This window comes from Ictidomys tridecemlineatus, chromosome 5 (genome assembly GCF_052094955.1).
Source record: "Ictidomys tridecemlineatus isolate mIctTri1 chromosome 5, mIctTri1.hap1, whole genome shotgun sequence".
NCBI classification, from domain to species: domain Eukaryota; kingdom Metazoa; phylum Chordata; class Mammalia; order Rodentia; family Sciuridae; genus Ictidomys; species Ictidomys tridecemlineatus.
Window position 1 is genome coordinate 49,915,008 of NC_135481.1, and position 26,199 is coordinate 49,941,206.

General features: G+C 38.6%; 1 long non-coding RNA gene and 1 pseudogene across 8 annotated transcripts in view; one reads left to right on the forward strand and one right to left on the reverse strand.

Annotated features, from left to right (window-relative positions):
* The first annotated feature begins 1,762 nt into the window (after positions 1-1,762).
* Positions 1,763-26,199, forward strand: part of LOC120886630 (uncharacterized) — a 48,157-nt gene continuing 23,720 nt past the window's right edge. For 7 of the 8 annotated variants that reach the window (XR_013438879.1, XR_013438878.1, XR_013438876.1 and 4 more), the window contains exons 1-2: positions 1,763-1,870; positions 17,540-18,321. This is a non-coding gene — a long non-coding RNA (uncharacterized LOC120886630). The remainder of the gene's footprint in view (positions 1,871-17,539; positions 18,322-26,199) is intronic. The other variant, XR_013438880.1, reaches the window with a different exon arrangement.
* LOC120886979 (U6 spliceosomal RNA) lies at positions 24,632-24,732 on the reverse strand (annotated as a pseudogene).

The window sequence follows — 26,199 nt, forward strand, 5'->3', positions numbered from 1 at the left end:
AATATGCTACCTCCTGCTGATTATTATTTGAATTTTAGAATATCCTAGCTACTGCCAAATTATTAACTGGATGAAGTTCACTATCTTAGGAGCTTGAAGTCCCAGTATTCATTATTATTCTCTGCTATTCTTGAATCCTTGTCAGTGTAGGACACACTGTGTACATTTTGGCAGGAGCTGGCAAGTGCCAAATGTGTGATGTTTTCTCCCAATCCTTTATATGAACAAGAAGACTTTCTATTCCTATTAATTCAGTCTTGAACTTAGTTTACAAGCAGCTAGGAAGAACCACATTTATCTTTGTCCTTATATAAGTGACCAAGAATTAAGGAGATCATATGGTTAGATGGTGGCTGAAAAGACCCAGTTCATTAGAGATGAGCAAACTTTGAAAGGGTTGGTTTGATTCTGAGAGGGCCCCTGAAGTTTGGCTCTTTCCCTGAAGGGTAATCAAATTAATGACCTGTACATGGTGGCACAGGATCTCCCAGGAGGCTATTGCCTCGTGAGGTTGTCATCCCTTTGCATGTGATTGTCTTTCCCAGTGAGGGATCCGTCATGGGAGAATTCAGACTTAATAGCATTATGCTGTGACCCTGCCAGGCTCCTTCCCCAACTCCATCCCCCTGTTCTTTTTCAGAAATGATGGGGTGGGCCCTTTGAAACAGAGAAAAATTCAGGACTGGAAAATTCAGAAGAGCGTCAAATCTTTATTGTTGTATTACGGAGATGGTCCTATGCTGAGTTTGTATAAGTAATAAAAGTAATAATCATTATATAATGATGATGACGATGATGATGATTGCTTTTTTGGAAAAAAAAAACATCTGGATTTTAGAACAAAGAATTAGGCATGGTCTCTGGTGAATGGATTTTCTAAGCCTATGACTGGTGATAATTTCAAAGTGAGGTCTGTGCACAGAGGGAGGCCTTGAGAACATGGAACACAAAGTGTTATATGACCTCAAATGTTTCTCCAGCTTGCTTTCCTTTTCTCTTTCTCCTCAGAGCCAGACATGTAGTTTTTTGAGAGTCAGATCCATCAAGGGAATTCCATAACCAGTGAATTATCCTATTATTTGAAAAAAAAACTGTATTTCAATATGATCTACAACCATCTGTTTCATTCACTCAACATGAGTTCAGAGTGGGCAGGAGCCAGGATGTGACAGCACCCGCCACTTAGTCTGACTTTGTCACCTAGAATGCAGATATTTTCTTCCTCTTGTTAAAAGAGAAGTCAAGGTGACTGTCTTTTAGATATAATTTTTTTTTTTTTTGGTTTGCTGGTGGGCTTTATTCTGTTTATTTACCTAAGTCTTTGGATGCATAGCCGTTTGGGACCAGGAGACTACAAGTCAGATTATTTTGAAATTTGGTACCCTTTGAAATAAAGGAAATGAAAACAACAACAATGAAAACATTGTCCCATTCTAATCACAATGAAAATATTCCTCAGTAATTATGTTTGCAGGAAACGAAAAGTATTATCAACAGAATATGCTTTTCAAAAATTTATAATCCTTTAAATGGGCAAATCCTTTCTCCGGGATTAATAGCATGGTTTGTGTCCTAGGAGCCAAATCCTATTCTCTGATTCAATCCTCAAATCCTTTTTAACAGTGACTATATTGATTTCAGACCCAATTTTGTTTAGGACTCTGAGAAATTAGTCTTGTGTGTAGAGATCCTTAATAAGGATTTTTTTTTTTGAAAAGTGTAGTTTATCTAAGACTTAACCTCTAGTTCCAAAACTTGAATTCTGACGACTCAATGAGTGTAACAGATGTGCTTATTTCTTGGCCATCCTTTGTTTCAACCATACCTAGAGCAACTCACACTGCCCCATTCTGGAAGAAGAACCAGTCAGGTTAGTGCTGATCCCCAAAGTTTACTGGTGACTCCAGGTATTTCCTTAATTCCAAATATTGGCCCTAAATGAATATAGTCAATTTCCCTTCTGTAATTTTTAGGGTTCTAGTGACTTTACCTTTTTGAACTCAATGTTCATGTGAATCTGTGTTTATATACTGGTCTCTACAGAAGTCAGATGTTCTCTGTTAGGAGGAGTATAACTGGTGTTCTGCACTTCTATGGGAAGATGAAAGCAAATGCCTATAAAGATGATGCCTAGATAATGAGCACAGTAAATATCCTAAATTGACCTTTCAAATTACTAAAGAGTGCTCAAATGTGTTCTATTCAATATTAGCTATTTGAGAAATGATTATCTGTATTGTGCGTATTCGTAGTTTTCTATAAAACAGAATGTTTAACTTGAACCCAACGTTTCCTACCTAGGGGAGGTAAATTTGCTATACTTTACCTCCCAAAGTTTTATCTGAGAAACAAACTAATATATTAAAAAAAGTTGTCTGAAATGTAATCTAGGTTCCATTAACTCAAGAAACCCGAGAGCAAAGAGGTGGTAGGAGGATAATCAAAACATGGCTGCAGCATAAATGCCTAGGTAGAATAGAATTTTAAAAAGAAAGTTAACAACATCACACTATGGCTAACCATTCTGTGTATGTGATTTGTATAGTAAGAACATTATTGAGTGTGTATTATAAGCCAAAAATGGAACAAAAATATGTATAGGAATTGTGTTGTTTAATTCTCAGAACAATCTTATTGAAATAGGTACTATTGTCATTATCTTTGATACCCAATGAAAATGAAAATTAATGAGAAATAATTTATCCAAGCCCACACAATTAACCAACGCAGCGTGGATTTCAACTCATTTGTGCCAAGCTCCAAACCCCTTCTTCCTAACCCAATTCCTTGGGCCTCCATTACTCCCATCCCAGCCTTGTCTCTCAGAAATGTGTTCTTTGCATTCCTTCTTCCCTGTTTTGCCATCCATTTCTAACAGTCTTCTAATGGACAAATTCAACAGTGACTTGTTGGTGTCAATCTTCCTTGAATGCTATACTCTCTTTCCTGAAATGTAATAAAGATAATTCATGCACATGAGGCTGTATTTGCAAAAAAACAATTGCAATAGTATGAAGATGGTTTCAGAAATAACCTTGTTATTAAAGTGGGAAGCTGTCCAGGGTCAATGTACAAGCTCAGGCTATATGACCTTGGATAAGTTGTTTCACACAGCTATGCCTCATTTTCTTCAACTATGAGGTATCAACCATAGTACTTGTCTCATTGGGTTGTTGAGAAGCTTTAACAGGGCAGCGCCTGAGAAGCTGTCAGCACTGTGCTTGTTCATAACTAGCATCCAATAGTTGTTATTATATATTTTTGCATATTTAGAAAAATTATTATTTATAAACATACCATGTCAATTCTTCCTTCTTTATTAAACGCTTACTTCTTGATCTACATGATATGGCTGTATTTTGTCTTTCTACCTTTCTAAGGGTTCTCTCTCTGAGCTTCTCTAACTTTTTTCCTTCCTTTCCTTTTGTACATTTTTCAAGACTTACTCTGCCGTGCCTTTCCCTCTGCCACCTCAAGGATCTTACACTCCCTGAATGTTCTGATAATAATGTCCTGTCACTCCACCCTATGCCCACCAAGCCACTGTATGTCTTCACCATACCCTCTAGTTACTCATTCTGTACCTGTTCCCCAAATCTGCCAACACCTCTCTCTGTATTTTATTGATTCCCAGACTGGGAAAATCTTTTAGGATGAAAATCCTTTCCCTCCATACTTAGCTCTTCCAAGCTTGTGATTCCTATGTGTAACATAGCAAACGATTCTGGAAAATGGATTATTATTGGAAATACTGGAAATCACAAATCCTTGCCACCTGAATTCAGTTGTATGTCCAGGTTTAATTGGATATCCTTTTATTCATGTTGAGCTAATGCCATATCATATTCCCCACAGTAGCAGTTCTAAACTTTTCCATGTTCCTTAAATGCCCAAAGATCCTTCCATAATCCTGATTCTTTCTACTCTTTCCCAGGAAAACCAAGAGCATCTGATTTGAGTCCTCATGTGCTTTCTGTTCCACTTCACGGTTCCTATGTCAGAGTTCTCAATTTCACCCTCTTTCGCCTGCTCTTTGATCTTCATCAATTATATACTTGTTTTCTACGTATTTTCAATTTCTCTTCCTCCAGTGCCTTCTTTATAATCACTTGGGTGTCTCTGTTGTAGAGACTTTTTTTTTTTTTACTTTGCTAGCATCTCCATGTTTCATCGTACATGTTTCCTACCCTTGGCCTTCCAATTTCCCCAGAGAGCAGTCTCTTTAACCTCCAGTCATCTGGGTTCCCTGATCCTCCCACTGAGTTTGTTCTTTTGAAGACCACCAGGGTCACCCAACCCATCACAGTATGGTCCTGCTCTTTGTTTGCACCCTCATTAACTCTCCTAAAGCAGATGGACTTGTTCTATGCCCTGCTTTCTTTACTGTTTCTCCCATGGCACAGCACGATTCTGTCTTCTTAACTTGTTTTTCAATCTAATTCTATTCAATCAACATTTAATCATCATTCACTCATTTCAACTGAGGTTTGTTTTTAAAAAAATTTTTTTTTGCTATTGTTTTATTTTTCTGTATGGGGTATGGGAAAGGAGCTACAACATTATTAGCTTTCCTTTCTCTCTAATTGACTAAAATAATAAATTATGTCCTGTTCAACAGCTGGACTTGAAGATTTGGTTGATGGTGATGATGAAATTTCTTTGAAATAACCTTACAAAAGGCTCGTTGTGCCATGTTTTATCCCTAGAGCCTAGAATAGTGCCTGGTATTTTAATATAACAGACACTATATAACATGTGCCAGGCAAGATTTCAAGTGCTTTACAAATCCTAACTCACGGGATCTGAAAACCACCCCTATCATGTTGAATATTTTGATTAATACTATTTTACAGATGAGAAAATTGAGGGACAATTAAAAACAAATCCAAGATCATATAGCCAATAAGTGACGGCTAGGATTTGAATCCAGGTGATGTGACTGTAGGTGTGGTGCTGCATAGGTTCTCAGTAAATGATTATTGAAGGAAAAACACTTGAAGTTCTTTTCTGACTAGCTTCAAAAGCTAATCCAAGATCTTTGCCCTCATTTAGTTTATTTCCAGTACTCTACACATCTATGCTACTTCTTACCATCACTCGAGAAGAAAATATTGTTCTTAAAATTTAAATATTGAAATGTGTACATGAGACAATGTCATTGGATTTCCAGATAAAAGACCATGTCAGAATTCCCCTCAGTATGCTGGCTCTTAAACAGACATACTAACAGGGTTCAGCCCATAAATTGACCTCCCTGTAGGCAGGAGTGAGTCTTTGGTGGCAGGAGGTCTTATGCCATTGGCACTACTATCTATAAAGTAGAGGGGGAAGACATTCTTATCAAGCAGTTATTTTTTAAACATGAATTAGCTATTGTTCTATTTTTCCACCAAAGTGCTTGTCTGTGGCTACAAAGACTCAACTCTGTGGCTCATTCACCATCTTTCTGTTGATCATTCGTTATTTTTACATTATTCTGCCCTAGGATTTCTTTCAGAGTGCACGTGTTAAAAGGGCATCTGATCCTTGTGATGTCTTAAATCATTGGATGCATCTTCATGTTTGTTCCATGGACAATGAGCTTTATGCAGCGCTATTCTTCCCTGATTTTCCCATTACGTAAATATTTCCCTGTTTAGATTTTATTTCAGTGATTACTGTTTGAAATTCCTCAGAACCTAGATAAGGAGAAACCTAGGTGAAATTCATTATTAATGCTAAATGTTGTCAAATTTAAAAATAAGACTGATGATTGTTTCTGCTTGTCTAAATATCCATTGTATTAGATGTAGATGAATCACATTTGTGTGAAGAGTCTATTAACTCAGGAAAAGTTTTCTACTAGTGCATTATATTTTTACATAAAGATTAGAATTATAACAAACCTAATCTCTATTATCTGCCACTATTAATAATTGTTTATTAACGTATAAGTTTGAGAAGATGTAATTTCTCCCTAATTTACTAGAAAATGAATTTTAACAGGTATGTTATCTATCACACTCTATTTATAGCCATTAGAAAGTTATAAAATTAACTTTACAAAAATTACTAGCTATTATAGACAGAATCAGTAAAGCATTTTAATTTTGTCACAAGTATGTTTTATATACTAACTATACCAATTAATGTATGTATATATTAACATAGTATCAGTCAATTTAAATAGACTAGTACTGTATACTAACATTGATTATAAAAGTACAATGCTTTACTAATTAATTTTAAAGCAAAATTGTTATGTGTTACTAGCACATAAAGCAAATATCTTTTGAACTATGGTGATATTTAGAGTACTCATCCATATTTGAAAGTGAATATTGAGATGTTAAAAGTAAGTCTGATTAGGTCTTATCTACTTTTTGGTGTCAAAATATCCTTTTATGAAATGAAAGGATTGTAAAAGAAATGAAAGTAAATGTTTGTCCTTTCTAATGTATTTGCTTAGCAAAATTTTAAAAAATGTTAACTCTATTAAAAAAAATCTGAATCACATACCTTCATCAGCTTACTAGGGTGTTGTGCTCACTAGATATGATTTTAACCTACACAATCACAGAATTGCTGATCATTTACAGTTTCAGGACCCTAAACAGTGATACTAAAGTAGAAACTCAGCTATTTGGCTTTCTAGGAATCAAGGTGGATGCCAGATACTTGATTTAGTCTACATCTGAGGTTTAGTGCATATCTAAAATTTATCTCCCACCCCAGAATCCATGGCTTCCATCTTCTAGGTCTTGAGTTCTTTGGCATCTTCATTCTTTAGTGATTTCTTCTGTAGATCTTTTATGAGGTCCTATTCATTTGACATATAATCATTATTTTTTTTTTTTTGGTAATAGTTCTTGGTTCATGCCTTGCATGGACATTTAATTTTGGTATGCATACTTCTGTTATCTCCAGCTTGATATTGGACTGGTTAAGGATGGGGTGAACTTTATTTTCTTTAGATCCTGTAGACCATACCTCAGTGTGCCTGAGAACTTCATAAAGAACTCACACTTTGTGAATGAAAAAAAAAATGAATGACACAGTTCAACATACATTAAGCATCCAGAGAGGAAATAGCTGTTGGATCCTGAAGGAGGAAGTCTTAGTGCTAAATAGATGTCCCAGGCTCGGTGCCCATGGCTTAGCATGATATGACAAACTGGCTGAGAGCTGAGTTGCCCATGTCACGTTCTTACAATGTTGATCTTGTGACATGGAAAATACACAAGTATTAGATCACAAATTCAGCTTTGTGAATGCTAGATCCATGAATGTATAAATACTCCATATTTCAGATATCTCTTGATCAAGAAGATGTACCTGGACTTATATAGCCCAAGAATATAACATAAGTGACATAACCAAGATTTGCACTTCACCAAACTGCTCCAAATTTCCAGTTTTTATTTGCTACACTCTGTTGCATCTCCATGATGTAAGCACAGAATCAGAGAAAGCGTCTTGTAGCCCTCATGGGACCTATTAGCTAAGAGAGAGGGTCAACCTAATGTCCTAGTCAGTGCCACAGCACTCTTCCAGGGGCCAGACTCTTGTTTTCTAGACCACCAAAATCTAGTCCCGAAGGGAAGATGATGTAAAGTCTCTAACTGAAGTTCTAGAAGAAACTGAGGTGCCCTCAGTGAGGTGCTGAAGTGGTTGAGACAGTTGGAAAGGTCAGTGGGAAGGCCATATCATTTGCCGTCCAAAGCAATATGCTCCTGAGAGTAACAGGAAACTCAATACAGAAATCCTCTCATATCCATGACTTCATTTTCCATGGTTACCTGTGATCAGTCGCCATCCAAAATATTAAATTGAAAATTCCAGGAATAAACAATTTATTGGTTTTCAATGGTGGGCTTAGTAGTGTGATGAAATCTCAAACTATCCTGTTCTGTTCAGTTGGGTTGTGAATTAACTCTTTGTCCAGCATCTTCATGCTGTATGCACTATCTACCTGTTGGTCACTCAGCTATCTCAGTTATGAGATTGACTATTAAAATGTTGAAGGGCTTGTGTTTAAGAAACCCACATTGTTTTTATTATTAGCTACAAAGTACAAGAGTAGTGATGCAGGAAATTTCATTATCATCTATTTTTATAATTGTTCTACTTTATTGCTAATTACTGTTGTTACTTTTTCACTGTGCCTAATTTATAAATTAAACCTAATCATGGTATATAGATATAGAAAACAATACATATGTATATAGGTTCAGTACTATTCATGGTTACAGACATCCACTGGGGGTCTTTAAAAGTACTACTGTAATAATTATGCTGAGACTATAAATCTAAGCTGGAATAACCCCAGCAGTGTTAGGTGGCTGAGCATGCTAAAACCTCCAAGAAAAAAATTAGTAAGAAAACTTAACAAATTTTGTCTGAAAATTAAAAGAAAATTAAGTTGGGACAAGGACAACATACCTAAGGACAGAATGTAGTTAATGATGGTCATAAAAGAATCAGGCAAGCATATTTGGCAGAAAGAAGCAAAATATTTACTTAGATACATGGAGCTCTGGGAAAGTTGCTCACCTGTGAGAGTCAGGGAAAAAAGTCAAGAGTGCATTTCCAATAACTCTGCTCATGGCAGGAAATCTGTTTGGGGAAGAATTCAGTGAGGCTGTATGACAGGAAGAGACCCAAGATTCAAATTCAAGATGAATGTGAGTTAGGAGTACATTTCCAGTTCCAGAGTGTCAGAAAGGTACATGAACATTTGAAAAGAAATCGTTGGCTGTTCTAAGAAAGCTGAGGAAGTTATAAAAGTAGGATGTACACTTCTGATCTATCCACCATAAAAATTACACAAAGAATTAGAGTTCAAAAAAAGAATGACCAGAAATATCATCATTCGGGGAGCACAGATTCTCATGAAATTTGGTGGAGACAGAGAATTGTTTATTTGTTTTCAAGTATCACGAAGAATATGATGTTCATTATTTTGCTTCTTCACAATAAATAAGATAGTCAAAACAGGCGGATGCTGCAGCAAGAGAGATGTTAGTAATGCTTATGGAAGAGTTTCATGACTGAAAACTGAAGCAAAGAAGTGCCCAAATCTCTGACCCTATAATCTCTTTATGATAGATTGAAACATCACTAGTCCTGCAAGATACTCAATATAAGAGCTATGGGGAGTGAGTAGAGGAATTTGAGAGAGAGCCAGGGTATCTTTTCACAAGTCTGAAGGTTATAACTGGTTGGAGGGGGAAGGGAAAGTCAAAGTTCATTAATCATTAAGAACAACGAAGCCAATCTCTATCCCTGGGTCTTGGGCATGATGAGATGGTTCCTCACATGAGGAGGACTGTTCCTCCCTTCTGAATCCAGGTGATGACACTCTACCCCTTTCCTCTGACTTCACCAAAGTCATTCCTAATTATTCAACCCTATTCCCAGGTGACTCACCTGGGTGGGGACCCTGCCTTGGCTCTTGAGGACGCAGCTGTGATTTAAGCATCACTTGTCCCTTTGGAGCTGGGAGGAGCAGCTTCTACAGCTGTCCCACCCAGAAACTCCACGCAGCTTCCTCAAGCCTCAGAGGTTTGGCTTTGTCTGGCCAGAAACCTAGGACAGATGCCTAGTGTGGTCTAGAATGGTACAGAGTTCTATTAAGAGAGAAGAGACCCCTTTCAGCAGGTAGCAGCCAGTATCAAATCAGCATCAGTTAAAGTCTAAGCTGTTGTAATGGTACTCTTGGAGTTTTTCTTGCTGTCAGAGAGTTCGCATAGGGTGCAGCATCCTGAGTGTCTCAGTCTGGTGCACCAAACTGAACTTCTCTTTCCTCAGATCTTGAAACTCAGAATCTGCAGATCCAGAGCTGCACAGCTGTCCTCAGCATTGAAGTGCTGCTCTCCTTCACTGCACAGGCTTTTTTTCTAATTATGAGACAGAATAAACACACAAGCTAAAGATTCGCAGCTTGTCACCAAGACAGAGAAGTTCTGTAGAAGAGAAAAGATGCACAAACCTACCCATGAGTCCATGCATAATCACTCAGACCTTTGCTCCAAAAACACTAAATTGAGTAAGAAAGGGGAACTGGAACATTAAGAGCAATTTCTCTGCTCCTGGAAATGACAAAGAAACTCTACTACTTTTCCATTCTAAGACTTTGTTTTTGTCTCTTTGTTATTGAGAGTCCTAGATTTCTTGAATTTATTCACTGAGTTGCTCTTACATTGGCACTGGAGATCCAATAATGAATAAGATAGAGAATGTCTCACTTTCATGGGGTTCATACTTAGTGAGGGTAGACTGATTATATACAGTGAGCACATGAGAAAATGTCAGATTGTGCTAGGTGATAATAAATCCTGGTTGATGAAAACTTAGTGCTGGGGTGAGGAAAAGAGATGCTGGAGATGCTGGGAACAGGCTCACTGAAGACGTAATTGAAAAGGTGAACCAGCAACTTGAATGACAAAAAAGAGCCAACGAGGTTCTGATGCAGGGACTGTCCATGCTAGCAGAGCAAATCACCCACGGAAAGATGCTAAGTTGGTGTGATCTTGGTGTTTTGGAGTGAACAGAAGGAGGTCCATGAGGTTGGAGCTGAGTCCATAAGGAGCCCGCGGATATGAGATGAGGGTGAAGAGTCTGTTAAGGGTCTTATGGACCAGGGATATAGTGAATCCAACATGGTCTAAGACAGTTGGATTAGACTCCTACTCATAGGGCATTAAGTCATATACTTTGCCCTTCTCACTTAAAAAATAAGGAACTAGAGCCTGGATAGGTGAATTTTGTCACTAAATTTGAGCCTGCCAACTGGGGTAATGCTATGACTGGAAATAAGATATTTTGACCATGCTGTCCATGTCAGTTTCCACTAAACTCTTCCTTAATGCTGAGAAACATTGGACTCCTTCATGTATTTGAACTTAATGTCTTTTAACTCTTCATGTTAGAGACTGGTCTTTTAGAACATGCCACAGACCATCTTTTTGACTCATATTCTGTAACTAGAAAATAATGAAGGTGAAGTCAATTTTGTAATGTAGGTTTTTATTTTCCATAGAGAGGAGTGGTTTGAATATTCTGATTAAGAATTAAATATTTTTTCAAGAAAACATTTTCCACTAAACTCCTCTGTTCAAGTACCATATCTGCCAAGAAAACCCTTCATCATCAGACCCACACTTCAGACCTCTTGGGTTTGACCCATAGGCTTGGGTAGGACCTGAAGAATAAGTGTTGTGCATTCTTGTGTATATATCCAATGGGAGGAGAGCAGGGGAGAAGTATGGGTATGAGGAAAGCATGGGTATGGGTTAGTGCATTTGGGCAGCATGGCATAGTGACCAAGCATACAGATTGTGGCACTGGACAGCATGGATCTGAATCAGCCTGACCATTGATTAGCTGTGTCAATTTGGACAAAAACCTAATCTGTTCTTCTGCTTCTTTACCTTTAAAATAGAGTGGTAATAATATCCTCCTCATAGGGAATTAAATTAAGGGTAGTAAAAGCATCTAAAATAATACTTGCTGTATAATAAATATTAAAGAAGTGTTTTGAAGATTAAAAAAACCACTAATAAAAAGTGTAGAATTATTTTTCACCACCCCCACCCCTTCTAAGAAAAAAAAAAAAAGGACTAGTAAATACCTTTACAAACCAGTTTTACCTTGTCTCAATGCTGAGGGCTTAGTTTGGCCATTTAATGTCAGAAACCAAATGCAACCTCTTTATTCTGGGATTAGGTCACCTTCCTAATTAGGTCACTATAGGACACATAACACAGCTTCTATGTCTAGGAGGAGTTAACATTCCACAGTATGTACAAACATTCAGTATAGAAATTTGTGTTGTTAAGTTATGTGCACATATGATGTGTATGTATACATCTTAATTTTTAAATACCAATAACATTGCCAGAGGGAGCAATAGCTTTCCCATCCTCCTGAGTTAAAAAGAAGGGTTTATTGAAGAAACATATGGAGGGAGATTAATTTTGGAATCACTGAGATCTTTAGTTATAAAAGGATTGGGGGCTGGCTTGTTAAGTATGACCCATATCAAGGGATGTGCTGGTAAAATAATAGCATATGGCCACTGATCTGACCCTTGTTCAGGATTTACAGCCCAAAGATCTGCCACTATTAAGAGAGAGTAGCAAATTCTGTCCTCATTTCCTGCCCTGTGTCTGTCCCAGGTTTTGTGCTGCTGCCCTTTAGGCCTCCTTGTGATTCTCTTCGTTAACGGACAGGTGGACTTGGAGGTATTATTTATTTTTTCTCTTCTATGTTCTTCCCCTTTGCGATGGTTCAGATATGAAGTGCTACCCACAAGCTCATTTGTGAGGGAAATAAGAAAGTTTAGAAGTGAAAGTTTAGGGTTATGAAAGTTTTAGCCTAATCAATGCATTAATCTACTGATATAAATAAACTGGGCGGTAATTATAGGCAGGTAGCAGATAACTGGAAGAGAAAGGTCACTGGAGGCATGCCTTTGAGGTTTATATTTTGTCCTGGGTGGGTGGAGCGCTCTCGCACTCTCTCTCTCTCTCTCTCTCTCTCTCTCTCTCTCTCTCTCTCTCTCTCTCTCTGACGAGCGCGCTCTCTCCCCCTTTTTTTTAGGGGGGGGCGTTACCAGGGATTGAACTCAGGGACACTCAACCACTGAGCCTCACCCTCAGCCCTATTCTGTATTTTATTTAGAGACAGGGTCTCACTGAGTTGCTTAGCGCCTCACTTTTGCTGAGGCTGGCTTTAAACTCTTGATCCTCTTGCCTCAGCCTCCTGAGCTGCTAGGGTTATAGGCCTGCACCACTATGCCAAACCTCTCTTTGCTTCTTTGTCCTGATCTGCTTTCCTTTGCCAGGCCCTTCCACCATGATGTTCCACCTCACCTCAGGCTCAGAGCTATGGAGCTGGCCATCTATGGACTGAGACCTCTGAAGCCATGAGCTTCAAATAAATTTTACTCCCTCTACATTGTTCTTGTCAGGACTTTTGGTCACAGTAATGAAAATTTTGGCTAAAACACCCTTTCTCACTCTCTCTGGGTGAGAATGTAAGGGAGGAGGGTCCCACTCCTTCTATGGAGATCTTGAATGGACAGGAAAAGCATCTTCCTGTCTTTATCTAGGGTGGATGAAAGGGTAAATGAATTGATGGCCCAGAGTCAAGGATAGTAGGACTGAAAGGAACCTTGGAATCCACCGGAAGACCTCCTTACTGTTCAGTTTTCATGGTGTGAGTGAAAAAGGGAATATTTATATACAGTGCACAAAGGGAAATGCAGGCAATTGCACCCTAGCTACCCAGGATCTTGCCTTGTCACCCTGAGGGCTAAGGGGTCCCAGGTTTAACCAAAGCTTTGTGTCCTTCAAAGGCCACAGAGGCATCAAAGTCCAGCTAATGGTGAAGGAAATCAAGTATGGTGGACCATCTAGGAGGTTTTATGATCCAGGCCTGTTTGCAAAGTATTCATTTGACTTTGGTCCATATTCCTTTAGCTAGAAAACTTATGGAGTGTCACAGTGAAGATAATGGTTTTGGAAAAGCTACTGGGGACAAGAAAGGGGCATGGCAGAATGAGTCAATGATAGGAGCCAATGATTTTAGAACCTGTTTAAAATTCAGTCTTTTTTAGGGTTGGGAGTAGAGCTCAGCAGTAGAATACTTGCCTAGCATGCTCCAGGTCCTAGGTCCAACCACAAGTACTGCAAAATGGCTATGGAGTGCCCCGTCCAATTAGAATCAAAAATAGTCTTCATGTGGAAAAAAACACAGACTGTTTAATATGATTCCAGTGGACTATAAGTCAATGCTACGCATAGGAAAGGCTTGTTGGGTAACATGTAGGAATTGCACAAAAGAAGAGTCAGCCTTGCCTCCCAAACGACAGAGAATTTCCCCTGTACCTTGAACTCTGTTAAAAAAAAAAAAAAAAAAGTCAGCATCCAAATCCTAAGCCTTGCTTTTTCTTGCTTCAGTCCTTTCCCACTTGGTTGCTTCCTGAGGACCAGGGGGGCTGGATGAGGGTGACTGCACGGTTCACTGCTAACACCTGTCTCTCAGTTTTACCTCAGCGTTTGATTCAGATGTTTGCACTTCCTCCCCTTCTTACATTTGGCCCTTTGGTCTCTGTCCTCTGAGCTGACTTTCATCATCCAATTAGAAATAACACCTTCCTCTTGCTACCATTTCTCTGGGAACTGTAGGGAGTAAACCCCAAGCCTCCTGCACTCCCCACGGGGCCAGTAGTGCTTCAAAGGAGTGTGTTGGCGGCACCACCTCACGGCTGGGCTTCTTTTCTGTTTGAACAGCTTCCATTGCTCACTGCTGATCAGTAACTCAATGATTCATTAAACACACAAACAATGAGTGAATCTGTTCCATTAGCGAGGCCACCTGTTGATCTCAGACATTCTCAGCTGAACCCAGCGGATGCGAACAACAGAATGCCTACATCAGTGGAGTGCCCCGTCCGTATTTGATGGCATGTTAGAGCAGGAAAAGCAGAGTCCAGGCTTTGGTGATGCTTTTATGCTTTTCCTTTTATCTGGTGGCAGGGCTGCAAGACTCTAATGTAGAGCACAATCCACCTCTCTATAATCAAGTGGAAAACTCCAAGGGCCTGGTCATCATTGCCGTCTTAGTTTTACAGAATTAGAGAAAGAGGAGAGCACCCTTTTTCTTGTAGGTGCAAAGACAACAGAATACACCAAGCTCTGGGAGAAAAAAAAAAACAAGAAAAACAAAAACTAACACACACACACACACACACACACAAACAAACAACAACAATAATAATAATAATAAGGAAAATTGTAAAAGAAATACCATCAAGTGCAATGACAGCTTCTCTGCCCTGGGTATAAGACAATCTCTTTGCTTTGTAATCTCTGGTTCTTGCAGCTGCTCCAGGCCCTTAAAAACTGGTTGAATAGTGTTTACAAGATGTTTATAAGTCAAGACTGCTAAAAAGCATATGAATCTGATTGAATTAAGCTTTTGATGTTGGTATCACAGTCAACAAAAGTTAATATTTTAAAAACAGCATTTTTTTCTCTTATGTATAACTCCGCATAATGTTAGAATAAAGAGGAGAACTTTTGTCAAGTGAGCAGGGTTTGCTTGAACCATGAAAGCTGTACTTTACCAGGAATAATGAGATATTTAATCTCTTCTCAGTTGAATATTAAATTGCCTCTTTAGGATGAATTTAATACTTGAACACACATGTTCGGTAGGATTTGTTCTGCCTACATCATTGTTAGGTTTAAATTATTTGATTAGATAGCTCCACTTTTATGTTTGTGATAGATTTATTCTAGAATATCAGTAAAAATAACTGCTGTACATTCTTTTAAGAAAAGGAAGATGAAGAGGTAGAAGAAAGTAATTCTTCAGGAAAAACTAAATTGTCTAGTAGTTTATCATAAAAATCATGACTTTTAAATTCCCTGACAGATTTCAGAGTTTCCTTCTGAGAGTAGTCAGTTTACTTTCAAGTTTGTAGCACTGGACGTGACAGAATGCCAGGTGACAAATTCAATTTGTGCTTCTTTCCCGGATATAGTTTTGCTTTTGGAGGATGGGCTTAGAGCTACACACTTCCAGAATGAACCAGGTAAACAGTCTGAGGCAGACAGACCCTGCTCTTTGGATTCTCTATGCAGGTGTGAGAGTATCTCCCTCATCTAATATATAAAACATCACATGTATTTTCAAAGGGATTTCTGCAATCCTGGTCTTTTGACAACCACTGCTACGTTTTGATTGCCAAATGCAGGTGGTTGTGCAGCTGCCCAGTTGTACAATCAAAAGAATCTTCAGATTCCTCTGTACAAAAGAAGAATGCGGCAAGAAGTGACTTTTAAAAAAGACAATGAAATCAACAATTAGGTGGAAGACTACTAGCTATACGCTCAGGGGCAAGATTAGTATTGTCCAACAGAACTTTCTCAGTGATGCCTATACTGTCCAATATGATAGTCACTAACGACATGTGGCTGTTGAGCATCCGCAATAGGGTTAGTGTGACTGGGAAAATAAATTTTGATCTTAGGTCATTTAAAGAGGCACATGAATTTAAAGGTCTTCATTGCAATATTCCTAGTACCTAGGTTGGTATCTTACTTGTATTTTAAGTTCTTAGTAAATATTTCTCATATAAAAAAATGTAAATGTGATCCTAGTTCATCTCCCCTAATACTCTGAGGTACTTCTAGCAGAGGGCTCCAACTTCTAGCAGGTCCTGCCATCTGTATCCTCTGCTCCAGTGCATTCAAAAGATGTTTCTCCATCTTTTGACTTCCTATCTCTGTGCTCTTTCAGGTGCAGTTCTCTTTGTCTGGAATGCTCTCTGCATGCCTGTCCACCTCAGCAGACCTGAGCTTATCTCTCCTCCTGGAAATATGACTTTCTTTGGGAAGTCTTCCCAATTACCCCCAATAGATCCGTTAGTCACTGCCTTCCCTTGGTTCCCATGGTGGCGCGGCATAAAAGCAGGGCAGCAATGTCTTAGGGCAACCCTCAGATCTGTGTGTAAGAATTTACAAGGAAATTCCCAAGGGAAAGTAGGAAATTATCGGGTGGGGGCCAGAGAGCAGAGAGGGGAGGAAGCAGGATGTGTGCAGTCACAGGCAAAGTCACTCAAAGGGTAGCTTTTGCCCAATTTACAGGGAAACTTATTAACTCTATAAATCAAACCTCACAATTGTCCTTCTCTAAGACAAAGGAACTGGAGTTTTCCTGTTCCCACATTCAGCAGGCATTGGTTAAGGACTGTCCCGAGGGACAATGGAGACTCACGAGCTACTTCTCCAAGAAAGAGTGCAGGTGCTGGCTGGCAGTAAGGAGTACTGGTGGAGTGGGGCAGGTAGCACAGAAGTGGTAACAAGGACCCTAAAGGATCTGGGAAGAATGCAGCCACTACTCACAGCCATTACCCACTAAGGAGGGAGTGTTAAAATTGAGTCTATCTGGGTTGCAAATCCAGGTCTATTGTTTCCCAGAAAAAAATAATTATCTTCAGACTTTGAGTTTCCTCCTCTATAAAATTTAGAAATGAATTATAGATATACCTTTCAGGCTGAAAGTGAAAAGTAGGTAAGCTAATGCCTGTAAAGTAGCATAGTGTGGAATTTCTAGTAAAAACCTCTTTAAAAGGAAGCTATTATTTTAAAATGTCATTTTAATATGATGGCATCTCCCACTTCCCAGAGATTCTCCAGGACAGTGACCTACTGCATTGGTGTTCGGATTACTGGGGCCCAAGCCAATGCCTGACCCAGAGTAGATGTCCAACCAATATTTCTTGAATCACTGAGTGATTCTCCACTTGGAACAGAGGTCACCTCTGTTACCAACTTTCATGATATGCTACATTGAAATTTGTGTCTGTTTGGCCCATTGAACTGGATCATAAGGTAGTTTTTTTAATTATTATTCTTCTTCTTTGATTTCCTTAAATGTAGAGCAGTCTGGTACATGGCAGTTGCTAAATAATTGTTGGTTGGGTAGATTTAGAATAGTCCAATGGCAAGTCTGTTAGAAATTCTGAGGGCTGTTATCTCTTTTTCAGGGTCTGTTTGCAGATGGTGATCTCAGATCACCTATGGTTCAGTGTTGGAAATCAGAAACTACTCCAGGCTTTTCAAGAAGAATGTGATTTAATAGAAGACATTGGGTGCTATGGGAGCAGAATTTCAAAACGGCCTTCCAGGTTCAGATGTTTCACTCTAATTCCAGAAGCTGGGAATATGCTGGTACATGGCTCCTGTGATTATGTGAGATTATATGGCACAGTCTGTTTTAAGGAAGAGCTATTATCTGGGAGAGCCTGATTTAATCGTACAAGTCCTTAAAAGCAGGGAACTTTCTGTGGCTGAAAACAGAAAAACAATTCGAGTTGCAATGTGAGCAGGATTGACTTGAAGGGTCCGGCTGCTGGCTGTGATGTTATGACAAGGCTCATTGTGCTGTCACTGACTTGAAGAAGGGAGAGGTCACATGTGAAGAAATGTGAATGGCTTTAAGAGGCTGAGAGAGGTCCCTGGTTGGCAGCCAGCTAGGAAATGGGAACCTCAGTCATGATACTAGAAATAAATGGGTTCCACACACAACTGAGGTAAGCTTGGAAGCTGATGCTTCCCAGAGACTCCAGATATGCACCCACCCTTTCTGACCCCTTGATTTCAGCTTCATGAATCCCTGAACACAGAACCCAGCTGAGCTCACCTGACCTCCAGAAGAGCAAGATGACAAATGGGCATTGTTTTAAGACACTATGTGATTTACTATCCAGCAAAAGAAAACTAATGCAAGTGCTTACTACATGGAAAAGACTGGAATCAAGAAAGTAAGGTGGGCTATTCCTAGCTTTAAGATTATGGTGCCCAGGCTGCCACCTGAGATCAGGAAGCTGGAAGAAATGACAGCTGGCCCCCACTGCTGCAGCTGGGCCCTGGAGGGGAAGTATGGAGATCAGTGAGCTGTGACACTGGTCATATGTGTGGAAGGCCACACTCAGCCACCATCACCACCATTGACAGAGGAAGCAGGGCCTCTTGCTCCCAGCCACCTTAAAAATATCCCACAAATGAATCTCATTGTCAAACATAAGTCATATCTAAAACCTTGGCAGAAAGCAAGACTAGGATCCACAGTTCCCCAGTTTCTAGTGCCTGAGATAAAAATAGAACAGATAGAAGGAGCTATGGATAAAGCTGATTGACAGTGAGTTATACCCCATATGAATGGCTCTCCAAATTGTCAGGATGCCATTACATCGTCCACCTTCTCATCAAAGTTATTTTGATATTACAGATGCAAAAACTGATTAAGTACCTTGCCTAAAGTCTCAATAATAACATGTGATAAAATTAAGATTAGAACCTAGGCTTGCTTCTCCCCAAGCTGACATTTTCAGCTTCTGCAGCTGATGCTGGGGATGAAGTTCGTATCATGGGATGACAGTTGGTCTTACAGGCTCCTGTGGACTCAACTAAGAAGGGAACAGAGGTTGCAGCAATTTCATTTTATTTTTTTTTTAAAGTTTTCCTCAGGATCCTGGTAAAGGGCTGCTCCTAGACTCTTGCTGGAACCCTGTCTGGCTTTCTCCTCTCCTCTCCTGTCATCCAAGTCTCCTCCTGGCTTATATCCTTTGACTTTGGACCCAGACTTGCAATGTGTGCTCTGATTTCTGGGTTTCTTTTGGTGAAGGGTCCTGCCCTCTTTCATGGGGCAGCCCCTGCTATTCTTTTAAATCTTGTAAGTACCCAGGATCAGCCCTTACCCTCTGTGCTCAGGTTTTCCTGCTTCTTCCCAGGTGGAGGCTGGTGCTGGGTGGATGAGTAGTGGGAGGAGAATTGGCTCCTAAAGGGAGTCCTGTAGCATTTCCTCCGGGAGGTTCTATCTTCCCTGCATACCGATCCACTTACAAAATAATTGGCCCACGGGCTCAAGCACAAGAGCAATTTGGCCTTCTCTCTTCTTTTTTTTCTGACAGTTGTAAACCTGCTTCGTTTAAAAACTCAACTCTGGAGGGGAGATTTTAGCCCTTAAGCCTTAGACAGGTGGGACTGTATCATCCCAAATATTGAGGTACAAAGAAACTCAGAGGAGAGAGAGGGAGAGAACATGACTCAGCTCTGGCTCTCTGGTTTCCTTTCTCCCTGACTGGCCACCCCTTTCTCCCCTGGACTTTGCCTCAGTGATGACGAATTCATTCCTAGGTTTCTGGAGGGGAAAGAAGAATGTTTTGACTGTCTTTCGTAGGCTTAAAAGAAAAAATGTTTATGAAAAATATGCTCATAGTTTTATATACCTGAACTCACATAAAAGAAGGGTCTCTGTGTGGGTTGATGGATAGGCGATCCCGTATTTAGTAAGCCCAGGATGGGAGTAGTGGGATCAGCCAGGCTTTCTTTTTCTCCCAGGGAATCCCAACAGGAAAGTTATCAAGGGGTAGATGCATGAAAGAATCTACTTCTTCTGCGTCTTCAAAAGTCTGTATTTAAACACAGTTGAAATCCATGCTCCCAACTCAACTAGAAAGCAAAAGAAGCAAAGTGAAGTTGTATATGTAGGGCTTTTCTTTTCTTTTTTTTTTTTTTTAGGGTTTTTCTTTTAACCAAAAATTTCTAACTCCTGGTTTTCTTGAAGGCTAATAATTCTGGGTTGTATATTGACATTGACTGAGTAAAGTGTGATCCATTTGTGACCTTTCTTTCCTTTGTCTCTTTGAAGGAAATATTAGTTGTCATTTTCAATCACCACAGCAACCACACTGGGCAGGTGAGGGCCCACAGTGAGTTTCTGTCTCTTTTGAATGAGATGCCCACCTGGCAGTGAGCCTGAGGCAACTTCCTTTTCTCACTCTGGGTCCTCGTGGAAGAGCCTCCTCCACATAAAGCATGACTTTCCAGCATCCTCTTCTTCTCAAAAAGGTGTCTCAGGTAGTTTTCAGAGTGATTCAGAATCACTGAGATGCCTACAAAAGCATAAATCAGAGAATGGATCAAAGATAAATACTCTGCAAAGACTGGGGGACACATTGGTGACTTGGGGAGATGTCCTCTGGTGGGGAAAGTAGACAGATACAGGTTGAGTAGTGGACAGATGCAGGCACTTGGAAGAAGTGCTGGGATGGGGAGAGACGCCACAGGTGCACAAAGAAGGAATATGCAACCTGACTTAGCAGGAAGACCTCCTAGAAGAAATGGCCACTGGATGTGAGAATGCTAATGACATTGCTATAGACTCTGTTATGAGGTCCAGAGACTGACTTGCATAGAGATACAGGAAACTTGTCTGAGGAGCATCTCCATTAGGTCTACTTGGTAAGACAGCCTGGTGGTCCTGCCAATGGATTCTGCAGTTTCATTTTGATGACCTTTGACTCTCTATCACTAAGTTATTCAAGGGGACAGGGCTACTCCTCCTTTATTTCCTGTCCCTCTTAACAACAGCTGTGTAACTCAGTGCCCCTTCATGAGGAAGTGTTAAACAGTAGATGATAATCCCTGGAGGTATGTGGGTGAGTAGGGTGAGCCTGGCACTTTCCTGTACTCAGTATGGCACCTGCCTCACCTCATCTGAGCTCTCAGCCCTCAGGTCATGATGAAAAGGAAGATGCTGGAATCATCCTGTCCAACTGTCAACTTGGAGGGGTGGGGGTGGATGGAATATCCACTAGGGATCTTCAAGAAGCCAGAAATCTCATATTTACTTTCAAGTAGGGAAAATTTGAACCTATTTCTCCAGATTTGAAAGTTCAGGATATTAATTCATTGTGACATCTGGTCCTTCTCTTTGATATTTTAAAAATAGGCTAGAAACAGAATTGTGAATCCATGCTCCAAAGGACTATCCTGAGATTCTGGGAAAGAATGCAACTCTGAGTTTATCTTGTTTATCCAGCTAGTGTCTGGTCATTTGTGTAACACAATATTTTATCCATCCAATGCTCTAAACCAATTTCAAGGACAAGGTTCCCATTTTGTTTTAATCATCCATGAAAGCAAAGAATGTGGGAATGTCTGTCTTGCCATTTTCAAGGACTGTGGTGGCATCAGAAGCTGGCTGCTGGCTTCTGGTCTTTGTTGTAGCCACTAGAAAATATGATCTGACTCTCTCAGAACCCTAGAATTTTACAACCAGAAAGAAAATTCAGCAGTCTATACCAAGAACCACAAAAAATGATCATACTTTTTGAGCCAATCAATCCATTCCTATGAATGTCAAGGAAAGTCACTCAAATATACATTTTTAAAGATATTCACTTTAATATTTTTATAAAGATAAAAAATGAGAACCCATCAAACTGTTTAACATTATAGACCTTGTTTTTAAATTAGGACACATTAAGGAATATTATGCAGTTCTAAAATAATTATGGATGTGTGTACTTATGAAATACATAAATGTTCAAATATTTATTGAATGGTATAATAAGAGTATAAAGATTGCAGTATAGAAATTCCTCAGAAAACTTGGAATGGAACCACCATTTCACCCATTTGTCCCACTCCTTGGTATATACCCAAAGGACTTAAAATCAGCATACTACAGTGACACAGCCACATGAGTGTTTATAGCAGCTCAATTCACAATACCTAAACCATGGAACCAGCCTAGGTGCCCTTCAACAGATGGATGGATAAAGAAAATGTGCTATATATACACGATGGAATACTACTCAGCCATAAAGAGAAATGAAAAAGTATAAAAGTAAAAATAAAGGCCAGATGTTCTCTCTGATATGTGGATGCTAACTCACAATAAGGAGGTGGGGTAGGGAAGAATGGAAGTACTTTGGATTAGACAAAAGGGAATGAAGAGAAGGGATGGGGAATGGGAATAAGAAAGATAGAATGAATCTGAATTGGACATTACTTTCCTATGTGAATATATGAATATATTATCAATGTAATTCCACATTACATACAACCAGAAGAATGGGAAGTTATACTCCATATATGTATAATATGTTAAAATACATTCTATAATCATGTATAACTAATAAGAACAAGTACTTTTTTAAAAAAAAGAGTATGCAGATTGCAAGTCTGCATACTCTGTGATGTTACCTATGTTAAAAGTACATGCCAATATCATAAAATTTGCAGAAATGTTATTAGTCCACAGGGTTATGGATAATTTTATTTAAAAATTTGTTACATTGTCCCAAGTGTCAGTGTACATAAGAATATGATAGGTATGTTAGGAGTACAGAAGAAGGTGTTGCTAGCGTTGAGAAATATTTCTCAAGGTTTTTAAGTTTTAAGAGTGATCATGCATTCATTCTGGGTTCATGTTATAGAGCAACTACTATCTACTAGAAAATACAGCAGTGTGAAGACAGAAATGTAATCCTTAAAAGTTTTAGTCAGTGCTTTAATGTTTTATTTAATAAATATTTGGATTAAAACAGTCACCCTTATAATCTATGCTGATTTCCTTCTTTCCAATCTCCTTCTTTTTCTCCTCCTTCCTCCACAAATGTGACACGGGTCGACTTGTCACAGAGTCGGTAAATTGTCTAAGGTCACACATCTTGCTTATAGCAAACCTTATACCAGAATCTGATTGTTTTCCTACTATCTCTTCTCCACCTTTCCCCAATAACCTCCACATCTCTTGCTTATTTGTTGGAATGATAAAGGGGACCAGACAAATTTAGACATTGGCCAGAAAGTAGTGAGTGCTTCTCAAGCTAAGTTGCATATAAAAGTCAAAGAACTTGCTCAGAAGCAGATTTTGATTCTATAACCTGTTGGGATTTATAACCTGCTGTCTTTCTCATAAAATCCTAGGTACTACTCATGTTATCTTTTCTTGAGTTGTAAGAATCTAAAAGATAGAAATTTTGAGCAATGAATAAATAAGAAATTAATTTTTAATCAGTGCTCTCTTTAGTTTTATCTCAGGGAAAGTGTCAGTGTGCATTTTTCACAAAATCTAAATTTTCTTTCACTAAATGATAATGCATATCCTTCCCCATCTTAGCACTTGCTCCAGATCTAGGACTCTTATAATGTGGCCATGAAAGACAGGGACCCATTCTAGACCCACACTACTAAGAGATAAGGGATCATGGACAAGTGCCATGGTTGTCTAACTCCTATGCTCTAGGTCTTACCCACCAGGATGCAATGGCCTCACCCTGCTTCTCCCATCACAAAGGCCAGGTATTTGGAGTCAAGGCCACATCTGAGTTGAAAGTCTAACTAAGCCCTGAAGATGAGGGACAACTTACCTCATTTGTTTGGGTTTGCATTTCCTCATTATAAATGTGGATAATTATACCATCAATCTATTAGAAGTTTGTCTAGATTAAATGAGATCAGGTACGTGAATCACTTAGCTTACTGTCTGGCATAAAGTAAGTGCTCAATAAAGGTAGATATTCATTATATCTAGTTGAGTCTAAACTTTATTCTAAATTCCTGATCTAGAAGGTCATAGCCTAGTGTCTAAAACAGACACAAAATTAAACAATCACATTTACTTTAAATTTAATATTTAATCAAACATACTCTAAATATAAAAGTATAAATTTATGAATAATAAAAAATAATGAAGATATCTAAAGCATATATTTCTAAGAATATATACATATTTCTTTAAATATATTTTAATAGTAGTTAATGTAGCTAACTAATTATCATATTTATCCAATAGCTATAAATGCATAGAAAAATTAGAGAAATGAATAATAACATGTATATTTACATATATACAAGCAGAACAAAAAATGGATATAACAAACATGTGATTTAAATAATTTAAGTGTAAGTATATTAACATAATTAATATATATATTATTTTATATGTCATTACATATGCAGTATATGTCTGGGTGCATGTATGTATGAATATAAATGAATGCAACATTTGCTAATGTACAGGTGTTAATGAATGCTATGGGAACCCAGAAGACAGGGTTACTAGCTTTCTGGGATGAAAAGAGAAAGGGAGCATTTTAAGTGAGTTTCTTTTCTTGACTTTTTTTTTTCTCTCTTTTTTTAAAACTGTAAATGTAATACATGTTTATTGTAAAACATTCAGATAATATAGAGATTATTTTTTTAAAAATTAAGATGATCTGGGACTCACCAACCAATGATTATAACTGACAATACTGATTTATTTTATTTCAGAATTTCTGCCAAAAAGTATGGAATGCTTCACAAATTTGCATGTCATCCTTGCGCAGGGACCATCCTGATTTTTTTGTATCGTTCGATTTGGGGATGTGCTGCCAAAGTGAGCTCTTGAGCTTCCTCTAGAAGGATTAGGTGGATGCGGAAAAGCACCTGGGCTGAGGGTGGTGGAGGAGAAGGGCAGTGGGCAGAGAGACTGTAAGGAGAGTTAGGGCTAGGCTGGAAAAAAACCCAAATCATGAGCTTTGTCTCAGGACTAAGCTAAGAGCTTTGTCTCTGGAAATCTACAGGAAGATGGTTTTAAGCAGACAGGGATGTGATTCACTGAGTACTTTAGCCCGAAACTGTAAGGTGTTTTACTTGGTTAGAAATCCTTTTGCTCTTTGTTTCTTTCAGGAGTCTAAGATGTTTTCCAAGAATTATCAAACCCTGAAATACAGTCTTACAAAACTCTCTAAGCCATTGAAAATTTAAGAGGAAAATGGTTACTGTGTAATAGGGCATTTTCCATTCAGTTTGCCTCTGGGTAGAAAAATTTCACTTTCCATGATGGGGTTTGTGGCAATTTCCTTGAAGAGGAAAAAAAAAGATGAATTGTTGATGTTCAAGGCGTATGGAAGGGAAAAATATCAAAGATTTTTTTAAAAAGAAGCAAATATAGAGAAATGTCTTATTTGTGTTCTTATTGTTAACTACTGACTTCTTCCTCTTAACTTGACCTTGAAAAGAATAAACTGAATATGATTAGATGACAGGTATAGACCCAGGTAAAATGCTGTAAAAATTGAGGGAATTTTTAATTCTTTTCCTTCTTCACTGGCTAACTCATGCAGCTGGAAATTAAAAGAAAGAAGGAAAGAAAGAAAGAAAGAAAGAAAGAAAGAAAGAAAGAAAGAAAGAAAGAAAGAAAGAAAGAAAGAAAGAAAGGAAGGAAGGAAGGAAGGAAGGAAGGAAGGAAGGAAGGAAGGAAGGAAGGAAGGAAAGAAAGAAAAGAAAATAAACTTTCTAAACTTAGAATCTGATGAAACCCTTCATATCTTTTCCACAGGGAATCACTTTATAGGCTGTTTCTTGGCCATCAGAGGCAGAGATCTGCATATCTTTATTGGCCTTTGTCATAGCAATAGCATCTTAAATGCTTGTCCATAACATAGCATGCAAAAATAATTATACTTTACAACTCCTTTCATCTAAGGATTTTAATCTTCTAAACATTAATTAATAAAGACTCAAAAACACCCTGTGAGGTAAGTAAATATTCTTATGCTGTTTTATGGATGGGGAAGATGATTAACAAGGAGATTAAGCAATTTGCCTGCAACAAGGTGAGTTTGTAGATATGGGAGTCAAATTTCTTCCCTCTGAGACAAGCACAGTAATTGCCAAACCAAGATAAAAGCCTTTACTCATTCTTTTAAAATGATCATGCAAAATTGAAGCATGGGTTTCACTTCCAAGTTACCCAAGAATCTAGAGATTCATCCAAAATTTAAAAAGTGATCATGTATTTTTCAAAAAAAGGAGAATTTCAGATTTACCTACATAGATTTTTCTTTATCATTTAACAGAATCTCAG